Here is a 12,785-nt window from a genome sequence, read left to right as displayed (position 1 = left end):
TCTCCTGATGTCGGCTGGAAGCTGGTTCCTGCAGATGCAGTGCCTGCAGCTCATGCAGCAGCCTTTGGCCATGCCAGTAGGCTTGCACATCTGCATGGGAGCTGTGTAAATGGGCTTTTTTGTTTTTACCATAGTCTGTGACTTACAAACTGAGACCAACAGGCTACATGAGGGGTATCTGTTATCTCAACTGTCATTCAGCATAGGAGACGTGGCTGAAATGCATAGATCCACCAAACCAGAAGCTGAAAGCTCTAACGTGGATGTAGGTAGATTTCATGTGTTTTCCCCTCTCTGAGTGAGTTTTCAGCCATGAGTTTTAAAGATGATCCAATCTATGATGAAACTTATGTATGCTTGTGCGCATGGGACTTATCAATACAAATGTCTTCTTTGTGTCTTGGTACATTCTCATAAGACCTCAGCCATGTCTCTCATCCATAACTTTAAACCAGTTTTAGAACATTTCCATCAATGCAAAGAAAAGCATTGCTTAGAATTTATCAAAGGCATTATATAAATCTCCAGGAAAGCGTCCAATCACATTTTAAAAATAAATATAAAAAAAAATAGAGGGGCTCAAAACTGTTATTTAAATGTGAAAAATACTCAGCCAATGTTTTATGATCTCACTTCAGCAAAAAATAATATTAATTGAATAATGCTACAAGAGATTAATGGTCCAAATACAGTGAAAATTCAGTAAAATTAATTCTATAAGAGAATAACAGAAGTGCATTGGAGTTTGGTTGTTGTTATGTTGACCTTAGAGAAGAAGATATGTATGCTTTATCCAGAAAAATGAAAGGGGAATAACAAAGCAGTAATTTCTGTTCTTCCTTGTGTTTCCAACAAAAGTAGTTCATAGACATTAAAAATAGAAAATATATACTAGGTCATGTATTCCACCTCCTTACCAGGTGAAGATATTTTGACTTACCTGCAAGTCATTTGGAAAAAATCATATTTTTCATGGTTAATAGCATTAGCTTGTTTAAACAGCTTTGAAGTGAAAGCAATATTGAAGCATAAGGTAATAAATCTTGTGCCTTTATTTTTCTATTGTTCGGCTGAAGAGATTTTGCAAAGGCAGTTTATCGAGGAAGCAGTACATCAGTTCATGTTATGAATAGTGTTTTTGCAATGCAGGAAGCCTGTTTATTTATTTATAAATGACAGCTCAGATTCTATCAGCTGCAGAACTGTCAGGCAGTGACAACCGGCTGACTCGCAGGCGCAGGGACCAGAGCATTTCCTGGCAGCAAAATCCTGCCCACACAACCTCGGGCCAAGGCAGAAATCAGGCAGAATCCAACCCTTACACTGTCAGGTCAATTTGTAAAATGCCGCTTTGGTAGAGCCTTCTTCTGCAATCACTGCGCTTAAAAAAACGCATCCGTAGACACAGTTTTCTTCCCTTTGGCATTACAAGGATAGAGGAGAGTAAACATAGCATTTTGCTCTAGGTTTTTCTAATCTCTAAGGCTTTTACTGAGGATTTCACCCTCAGACACTGGTCACCAATCCTTAATGTAAACAGCCAAGCCCCATAATAGGACTTACCCTAGCATACAGTGAGACAGCAAGATGCCAGTTCACAGAGCATTACAGACGAACAGAGCCTGTCTGCATTACACTTGCCCTGCTTTCTGTTCACTAGTGGCACTGAGTTAAAGTCTCAATATCTTAGACAAAACATACATAAAACTGAAGTCATTAGATAACGTATTCTGCACGCTTTCAGACCGCACACACTACCGTTATGGCAGACGTCATATTTTCATACGGATATTGGGCAGCTATTCTAATTCATAAGAAATAGGACTAATTAGCAGGAACTTAAGGAAGTAAGCAAGTAGGTTATTAAATCTGCTTGCAAAAGTTAATAATCTAAAAAGCTAATAATCATCATATAGGTAATGCATCCAAACAGCATCACTGCAACTGCTTAGAATTTGCCTGCTCATTTTTTTCTATGTACACCTAATAACATTTACTCCCAGCAGCGCAAACAGACCTTCCACATCCTGTATCGAGTGATCATTCTGCAAACTAGGCAAAACAAAAAATACATAAAGCCCTGAAATCACAGAGTAAACGCTAACAATATGTCAGTTTTGCCGTAAGATTGTAAGACGTGAAAAATATTTATTATCCTTTATATAACACTCAAATGGGGTAATCTGTATAGACTGAAGACTGCGGAATTGTAGAGAATATGCCATTTGTATCTGTAGCTATTCACAGAACAGAGCAATTCTTCCACAGATTATTTATACAGTACACAGAGAAGAATTTTAAGTGATTGAAGAGGCTGCCAAACACCATACTCTGCCTTCAGGATATAGATGATACCTTTAAAATGGGTGAAAGACTAATTAATCTTGAACTGTTGGTGGATGATATATAAGATAATGTACCTTAGCCTGACAGCATTTGGGGAAGGTAGACAATTAAAAACTGAGCCACAATTTTCTTGGCAAGACAGCCTGCAAAGAGAAGCAAGACAAGAGAGCTTAATATACAGGTGGATAAGAATTTAAATGCCACTTGAAATACAACTCGAAACTCAATCTTCACGGCAAACATTATGGGTAGCTACAGGGCAGCCAACTTGCCTTTGACAGAAACCACAGCTCCAGGCCCTTGAACAAATATCTTGGTGGGAGAAAAGGCTGCTCTATGTGTTTTAGCGTAGTATCGCTTTCTAGCGATAAGTAATCTGCTACTTTCTAACAGATGCAACTTTCATGAGAAATTACTATTATATCCTTCAATTTTCTTGAAGAGAACCATCAAGATGCATGTAGCCCATAATGGAACAACAAGCTCCTTTTGCTTTTTCACATTGGCACACACCTATCCATTACTTACTGTTATTCCTTACCATATCTAAAATTAGATGACAAACTTCCTAAAACAAAGACTGTATCAGCATAGCAGTCATGGCCTTATCCTGAATGAAACAGAGAATTTAAAGATCTAACGTCAAATTAGTCCAAACCTGGAACTAGTAGCATCCAGCCCCTGAGCTCCAGCATGGAGCAGAGTAAAAACTAAATTACCCCGCTTTGCAGATGAATTTTGCAGCTTGCACTGCACTTAGTGGCTAGATTGCTTCCTGTAACTGAGCTAAGAGGTTTCAAGTGATTGAAAATAATCAAGGTCTTTTGTTCTACAAAAGTGCCTGGCAACTTCAAGAGTTATATGAGTAATAGGCAGCAATGGGTGAGATTTGGAGGAGGAGGGATTGGTGTCTAGCGCTAGGCGCTTGCTTAATCCCCTTTTAGGTACTGAACTCTAAGACAGACACTGGACGTAAGGAATTAATGATATAAGCATCTGACTTTTTCCAATTGCCTTGACTGAAAGACATCACACCTGAGAATATCAAAACCTACCTGCCAGAACTTTTCACAACCCTCATGCAGTGCAGGGGAGGACAAGGCAGAGACAACTTGATTCTATCACTATGACAGCAGGCTCATTTAATCTCTCAGTACAGATTCCACCTCTTTCACATATTTTGTGTCACATTTCCCTGGCTTGCACTAGCTCTTGCCATACATGACACAACCCAAAGTGCAATCAAAAGCAGGATTGCATTTGCATTGACGTGAAATATTTTCTCTTTTGCACGTGATATCAAGATTGGTGCCTAAATCCTAGATAAATCAGCAGAAATCTGATTACTGAAAAGCATCCAGATGGGTAGTTTCAGGTAGCAGATGTCTCATGTGGCTCACTTGTCTAGCATGAGTCTATTACTCTTCATCCTCTCTTACGTTAATAAAAGTAGCCTTTTCAATGGTTTGTTTAATTATGGCTTCACAACTAGCATAATATTTACTTGCACACTCGTAAAAAAATATGCATTCACAGGTTGCGTATTTGATCTCTTTTTTTTTCCATTTTTTTTTTTTCCCTAAATCAGTACTTACACAAACATGACATCATGTCCCCGCTATCTCATTTTCAGCTGCTCAGCATGGCAGTGAGTAGTAAGGACACATGCTGCTAAAACAGACAAAAATCTTTTATTTATCATTCACAAATCTCCAGAGCTTCAGTACCACTCAGGTTAACATACTTTTCATACAAATTATTTAACACTTAGCTGTTCGAGGGATTTACAATGAAAGCAGATACCAAATACTTCTCAAGGCAACACATCAGTGTTGAATAAATCACTTATTTCTGCAGTTCTCGCTTGCCCCATTTTCATATCCATTTATCTGGATACTGGGCTCTATATGTGATGTCTTTACTGCCAATATTTCTGGGAGGTAAAACCGGAGTTAAGCAAGTGCAGTAAGCAAGTGCTTAATTCTGGAAATGTCAGCCTAGGACATATTAACACTGCTCACCCAGTGATGCAAAGAGATAACAGACATGACATCACTCTTCCATTACTACCAGCCTTTTACAATTCTCTGTTTTAATTTCCTTCTTCAGGCATGTAGCTTGTTCTAGGGACCATAAATAACTCTAAAACTGAGATAAAGATATCAAAAATGAACTTTTTACAAATTAAGCTTGTAGAAACCTCCCATTCTTGTAAAATCAGACAGTATTTCTCCAATATTTTGAAGCAAACCTGTACTAATGATTTCTTCACAGAACCTTACAATAACATAAAATACAGTATAATATACTAAAAATTTGCCTATGCTGCTACTTTCTAGTGAGTGGAAATAGAATTCTTAACTAGTAGAAACACGGATTATTTTGCAGTTCTGTTATTGATTCAATAGGTATCTTCGCATGAGTTCGATAATTCACTGAATTCTTTTGAGGTTAATTACTGCTGGTAAAATACTTTGCAGCTTCTGAACAGAAAAGACAATAGCCCATACTAAGTGCCTGAGATTAATTCACGCTGGGATTGATATACAAATAGTACATAACCCCCACCTTAAACAAGATGACCAGACTTCTGCTGTAATAGAAATACATGATACTTTTAAACTCAAGCCAGTTTTCAGACTTGAGTTATGTCGCTTGTAGAAACTGAAATTGGGAAAAATCCAAAAAAAAAAAAAAAAAGGATATGTCTTGCAACAAGGACCTTGTTGATCGCAGATTTTGTTATCAGAAATACTCTCCAAGATCATCAAGAGCCTGGCCTTCTGATATCACAAGCAATGTAGATAACTAATCCCTTCTGTAAACTAATCAAAAAAGAGCAATTAATTTTTGGTGCTTGCTTCTCCACTGCTCCAGTTTCAAGACTATTCTAGAATATAACTCATATGATATTTATATTTTATAGTTTCTGCATAAGGTTACTCAGGCCCATTAATACCTCTATTTTTTGTTTGCTTGCTTTAACTTTTATCTTAAGTAGTAGTTTTTTGTGTTGAACTACTTACCCCACTGATGACACCAACATAACTTCAATAGAAAGCAATCTTACCCTCCTTTGGACTCAAGTTTTCTAAGCTAAGCAGATTTCTTTCAGTCTCCTACCATAAGATATGCCCTGTGTCATGCTGATCATCCCACATGCTGTTTTGTAAAACCTTCATTGTAAATGTCCACTTTCTTTCTTTATCTACTTATTTTCTAGTACCAGCCTGTTTAAAATAGCAAGTGACAAAAACAGAGATGGAGCTGGATCAGGAGTTATAAAGAGCTTTGGCTATAGAAAAGTTAGGGGAGGGAAGCATCTGAAGTAAAGAAAGAAGGCTCAGAAGTTACCAGGATGTGATTTAGTGTTGTCTTATAAGAACAAACATAATCTGCAATGCTTGTGAATAATGACAAAAGTATTTATTCTTGTTGGGGGTTGTTGGTTTTCTGTGTTTTGTTTTGTTTTAACCAGATAATTTTTGAGTCATATGCATGAAAGTTTGCTAGTATTTTTGGAATATGGTCAACTATTATTTCATCAAGACCTTTTTCACTGGCACAAATACTTTCCCCATGTCTGAACACTTACATTTTAGGAAAACTTTTGTCTTTTTCAGAGCTACATCACATAATTATTCTATGATTAACTGTGTCTCTGTCTTTATCACTCATTTTCAATTTACAGTAGATTTCTTATTAGTAGTTCTTAAGTACCTGACCTTGTACTAGAACATTTCATTCTATTTCTATTAATGCTGTTTTAAGGTCACCCTGTTCTTCCAATGTATTATTCTCATCTTCTTATAAATTGTCAGTGTATCTTAACTTTGAATGACTACCAGATTTTGCTATGTGGCCCATGACATCCCTCTTTATTTCACTTTGTTTAGGACAGCATGGACTACTGGGAAACGGTAGAAAGAATAAGCACATGCAACCTGGTGAAAAACAGTTTTCCATGACTGCAATAACTATGGGTGCAAAGAGAAATAGCTGGAATTTGCTGCTGCTATAGATGGGCTCAAAATTATCATCAGCCCATTTTCAGCATTTAAATGAAATCTATTTTTGCTTCTTACATGAACCATGACTTTCAAATGAAGTAACGTTCAACTGAGATTGAGCCCACTGAAGATCTAAAACACCACTGCAACACGATTTTCTTAGGCTCCAAATTTAACTATGACAAACAGGTACACACACTTGAATTATTCTGAACTTTCATGATAGTTTTCTAAATAATACAAGTTAAATTATTCCAAACTTTGCTCTACACAGTGGAATTTTAAAATACGCAAATGAAAAAGCAATTATGAAATACTTCACTTTGTATTTTTTTCTATCTAGTGGATTTGGTCCATTTGAATTGAAAGTGAACATCCCTGAAACTAAAAATAAAATAGTAAATTACCATGCATTTTTGTATGTGTGTGTGACACTATGTCAAACAATACATACAAATCACATAGGCCTGTTGCATATATACAATAGAAACAATGACATTTGTTTACTCACAAATTCCAGGTTGGTCACAGCTTATCACATTGTTTTGGATCCAAATGCATGGGTCACATTTTTATAAACACATGCAGGTAAGTGAGTAAAATGGACTTTTGGCCCATTTAAAACGAATTAACTTTAAAAAATTCTCTGCATCATCTGCCTGCCACACTACTGGTTGAAGCTACTGTAGTTTGCTTTCACTTATTTCACTTCCTTCAACTTCAAAAGATTTGTCTTCACCTTTTGTCAGGTTTCTTCATATGTAGGTATAACCCGGTATTTTATGTTTTATGGAGACATTATTATTTGATTCTCTACAGACAATCAGCTGAACACTTGCATTCTTACCTCTGACCTCAGCACCTTAGTACCTTCTCACCAGCTTTGACAAGAATGACTTCTGCTTTGAAGAACTGGGTTAAATATGCCTAACTGAAAGGGATTACCTTTCTCCTTTGCTTGTTCTTGCTTTTTAACTCCATATGTTCATTCCATACTAGAATTTCCAAACCTATGTTGATCCGGAAGCTGCTGTTTCAATTTCCAAATGTATTCTTCTGATAACTTTCTGCAAAGAGCTTGGCTGTGTCAGAATGCTAGATTTTGTCAAAGAAATCCCAACATCATAACAGTTCTACTCTTTATGTAGACTCCATTAAGGAAACTGACTTTGGGCCAGATTTTTTGAGCCAGGAAAAATTAGAGACAGAATTGGAGGGGAAACTTTGAAGACTGATCTTCAAAGACGTGATTTGATGTGGCTTTACAGCATAGATTCAAAGAACAAAAGCACACATTAAAATAGACCCTACGTGTTGGGTTTATGTGGCCAGGTTTTGGTAGCGGGGAGTCTTCAGGGGTGGCCTCTGTGAGCAGAGCCCAGCAGCTGCCCCATGTCACATCACAGCAACAGATCAGCTGCAACTGCATTTGGGAGACAGGAGTGAGAACTGTCCCTGCAGCCCCCAAGGTCAGTGCAGCAGGAGGGCAGGAGGTGCTCCAGGCAGGCAGCAGCAGTTCCCCTGCGGCCTGTGGAGAGGCCCCTGGTGGAGCAGGCTGTGCCTCTGCAGCCCATGGGTCCCGCATGGAGCAGATCTCCACGCTGCAGCCCGTGGAGGAGCCCCCGGTGGAGCAGGTGGATGTGGCCTGGAGGAGGCTGCGGCCCATGGAGAGCCCCTGCAGGAGCAGGCCCCGGGCCGGAGCTGCAGCCCGTGGAGAGGAGCCCACGCAGGAGCAGGGGGTCTGGGGGGAGCTGCTGCCCGTGGGGGACCCGTGCTGGAGCAGTTTGCTCCTGGGGGATGGACCCCATGGTACGGAGCCATGTGGGAGCAGTTCTTGAAGAGCTGCTGCCTGTGGGCAGCCCCCGCAGGCTCAGTTCGGGAAGGACGGCATCCCGTGGGAGGAACCCCACGTGGAGCAGGGGCAGAGAGTGACCGTGAAGGAGCGGCGGAGAAGCCTCAGGGACTGACTGCAGCCCCCATTCCCTGTTACCCTGCACTGCTCAGAGGGAGGAGGTGGAAGATGTTTTTAGTGTGCTTTTATTTTCTCACTGGTCTTGTCTGCTAGTAATAGGCATTAAATTTCATTAATCTCCCTATGTTGAGTCTGTTTTGCCCATGACAATAATTGTTGAGCAATCTCCCTGTCCTTATCTGAACCTTTGAGACCTTTCCGTTGTATTTTCTCACCATTTCCCTTTGAGGATGGGAGTGATAGAGTGGCTGTGTTGGGAGTCCAGCTGCCCTGCTGGGCAAAAACCCCACACCCTGGTAAGAACAGAACAAATATCAGATCTTTTCAAGACAATTTCTAATAGTATATTTGGAAAAGGAATAATTTACTTGATCTGCCATTTCAGGACAAATATCTATTTCAGCCCTCTTCACTGTCATTTAGAAGTGTCTATTTAAATTTTAAACAACACTTTAATCCCATTTAGATGGGATCCAGGAATGCCCAGTGCTTGTACTGTGAGTTTGTGTTTTTCTCAGAACTGAGAAATTATTGAACATGTATATTACTGGAGCAGAAGCTCAGGAAAGAAATGCACCCTTACCATTTTTAGGGGTGCAAGATAGTCATTCAGCACCTCACAACGAAGTGACACTGGGACAGATCAGAAGCATGTGTTGCAAGACAGTGAGGACTAGAACAGTGGAGTTGGACACTCTTTGTATAAAGGCAGTCAGATACTGACTGGCAGAGCCTTCAGGGCGAGAAATACAGCATGGCCATATACACATGCATCCACAGGAAGGAGAGGTTTGCCTGTCTGAGGACAAGTCCTCTCCTCATTCAAAAAGATATGCAGCCTGGAAGGTTGTAGGCATTTCCTATTGAACCAAGCTCTCTGTTTCTCCATCTGCATTTGTCAGATACTATTCTTGCAGTGCATCTATTTTTTCAAGGCCAACCCAGCACTGTTCTACTTGCATATATGCCTGTGTTATATATCTCTCTTCATAAAAGAGATGAACAACATCCTTCAAGCAAAAGCTTAAAGCAGAATCTCATAGGTAATAGATCTGAATAAGAAATATCGTATTTTCTTTTCATGAGAAAATGAAAGCAACCACTCTTCCACAGAACACCCACAGAATCGGCTGAAACATTAATGAGCAACAGGGAACACATACCAGAGCCTTTGCCTGCTTTATTGGCTCTGCTTTTCCATGAATGGCAGAAGATATAAATATTATTGTTAGCCTTAGGGCTCTCTTCAAAAATTCTTGTCTGTATCAACTCATGTTGTGAAAAAGTGTCAGGAGCTGTGTTAAACCACTGCAGGCTGAAACTGAAAAATGGCACAATAATTTTTCCAACCAGTGCATGCAAGATCAAAGCTGTTAAGAGGGGATGACAGGTGGCATAAACGTCCCAAGGCCCTGACTCACTAGAGGCATAACAGCATCCACTGTAACTCTAATAAAAATAGCCCCAATAAAAACACTGTAAAAAGCTGCAAGTAGCCTGTTATATCTTTGACCTTGGGGTCATTCCACCAACAGATCAGCTGGCAGCCCAGTGAGAAAAGTGTAACTGTATTTTATTCCACACACAGGGCTAAAACTGTCAGATATTAAAATATCAAAAAAACGGTTTTAAAAGATATTTATATTGATTACAGCAACAAAATCAATGCCAATCGCTGTATGAATATGCATCTTCAAAGGAATTGCATGGTTCTACATCACTCCTCTTTTGCTCTGTAACTAGCAATTTTGTTAATGTCCTCTTATAAACTGGTGTTCAGGCTTGAAGCTCTTACTTAAGTTAAAATAATTAATTGACTTCAGTTAAAATTAATAGTTAATGAAGACTTTAATGCATATTCTACTTGTAAAAACTGGTAATATTTGTAGCAGCTAGTATAAAGTGCCAAAGCTCGACTTCTAGTAAATCATATTAATAGCTGTAATTTAAAACGCAAAAAGGCCTATACTTAGCCTTTGAAGAAAGTTATTAGAATAAAATAAATACCTTTTTTTTTCTTTCTCCTAGATTCTGCTATGTGGTTTTCCTGCTTTTTTGTTACATACCTATAATCGTATTTGAATAATTATATCGATGCTGTTAATTGCAGCATCTTGAAATACATATCAAAGTAAACAGAGTGCTAGTAGTTAGGTATCTACTTTGGAAAGAAGCACAATCACAAGAGAAATTAACAGAAGAAAGAATATCAAGTATCAACACTACACAGAGTAGATTTAGGTGTTAGTTCCTCAGGCTGAGGAAAACAACTAGTCTTTTCCAACACAGTACATAAAATGTAGCAGTATTCACTGTGATAATAACCCAAAGGCCCTAGGAAGCACACACAAAAAAATAAAATGCTAAGTTCACAAAGGAAAATATAAGGCCAAAGCATTATTTATAGGGATGTGCTTGGGCCCTTAACCTGTAAATAAATCATACTGAATTTTTTCATGTGAATGAAGCCTCAAATTTATTTCTCCAGAGAAAGACATGAAAGTCTACAATGCTTTGTGAGGCAGACCTGGTACAACAGTAGCTTAGAGGCTGAAGAGAGTTCATTTGAATGTTATTTAAGCATCAGCTCCATAGAGCTTAAAGTGATTTTGCACCAGCCTCTGGAGAGCTCCAAGCTACAATCCAGCAAAGCTTTGAGGACCAGGTATAAGCAGAGCTGCAGGGGAACGAGTTGTGTTCTGTAGAGAACGAAGGCACCTGCTCCCAAACTGAGCTGTGAAATCCCACCTGTTCATAACAGGAAGGAAAAGTGGTCAACATTTAATACACATTTTCAGGCATACACAGCATATACATACACTGACATACACAGTCAGTGATGGGTGTTGTTTTTGAAGTAGCAGAGACTATTACCCAACTCACTGATATTCAACGACTTCAGGTACTACTTGTTGAGTGTGACAAGCTGGGCACTCTGACTTGGGTGAAGGTGTTTTGCACCATGCTGCAGCTCAGGGTTACCACTGTGCTTTGCTTATGAAAGTCAAGGAGACTTGCTTCAGAGTAGGTCATGGCCAAGAGCTCACACTGGGGCTGCTGGGCCACCTGTACAGTACTGCAAGGGCAGGAACACAGTGAGGGCAAAGCCTCCTGCATGTGTCACCAAGCCAGCCTGCATCGCTCTTGCCCACTCTGTGTCATAACTTCAAATTGGCATGTAAAATGCCACAACTCCAAGAAAAGGCAAAGATAACACGTGCACAAGCCACTGTGAAGAAAAAATAAAAAAGACAATTCCCAGACATTCCCCAGCCTGATCATAAAATACTTTTTGAAAGTCCTAATGTCAACTGAATAAACAGCAAGCCTCAACTCCTGCACATACACTAAACCAGCTCCAAGCCTCACCACAAGAAAAGTTCCCACACTCAAGCTGAATTGACAAACACTTCCAGTGCCTTAAAATGGATGTCTCTGGGTTTTGTTAGCCACTGCTTCATAATCGCAAGCTGCAAAAGAAAAGACGAGAGACTAAAGTGGAAAGCTAAACAGGGAGAATGTTACTCCCTCAGTTTCAGTTTACGGTCTTTATTTAATTGCCAATTAATCTGATCATTTTTTCTATCAAACAAACATGAACATTTCCAAGCCAGAGACATTTCTCTTCCTCCTTTTCTTCTACAGTGCTTATGAAGTTAAAGAACAGACAAGGAGGGGCAGCACACCTATTTTACTCAAATGAAGGATCATTAGGGCCTGTCAATGTGGCAGTTCATGTCAAGCAAGTGGTACTTGCCCCCCAAAGAGTTAGTTGGTTGACAGTGTGTCACTCCAGCAGCTCACAGTGCTTCCTGACATTTGAAGATCAGCAAATCATATATTTTAAAAATAAATCAGGTATAATGTATTTTACAGGCATGGGGTTTATTATTATAATTCCAATATGGACATGCCTTATCTGCTGGGTACTGTATGTGTGGATCAGGTTTCTTGAGAGCAGATGTGACCTCAGTATTTGATTTCTAAGGATCCTCTGCTTATCACAAAGAGATTGCTATAATTTTCTCTTTGGACAGATGTGGTTATTTCTCTGCTTTATACCCTTTTATGTAATACACTACTTGTCCCTTATCAAATGTCTGCCTGAAAAGGTGAATGCTAATGTCAAAGAATTTACATAAAAGAAAAACAAAGCATTTTTTTCTAATTGTTGGCATAGAACAATTTGCCTTTTGAAGCAGTAAAATTCATTGCTGACAATATTGTTACAACATATTTAAATTAGTAAAGCATTGATCCTGCAGGGGAGCATAATTAGCTCTGCAGAAATACATGCAGGGAGAACGTCAAAAATTTTTCGTAGAGTGACTTGAATTACAAATAAGTGGCATTGCTATTTTTACTACACATATATTATAGGTAGAGTTGCCTAGATATTAAGGCACTCAGCTAGATGGAAGAAAGGAGAAGGGCATGAACCACATTATTTTTTTTTT

General features: G+C 39.1%; 1 protein-coding gene across 2 annotated transcripts in view; it reads right to left on the bottom strand.

Moving 5' to 3' along the window:
- SPOCK3 (SPARC (osteonectin), cwcv and kazal like domains proteoglycan 3) overlaps positions 1–12,785 on the bottom strand; it is a 319,690-nt gene that overhangs the window by 266,266 nt on the left and 40,639 nt on the right. The gene's annotated exons all lie outside the window — the stretch shown is intronic.

The sequence above is a fragment of the Anser anser genome, assembly GCF_964211835.1.
Source record: "Anser anser genome assembly, chromosome: 4".
Lineage (NCBI taxonomy): Eukaryota > Metazoa > Chordata > Aves > Anseriformes > Anatidae > Anser > Anser anser.
The sequence above is the reverse complement of the archived record's forward strand: the minus strand, read 5'-3'. Positions and strand labels throughout refer to the sequence as shown.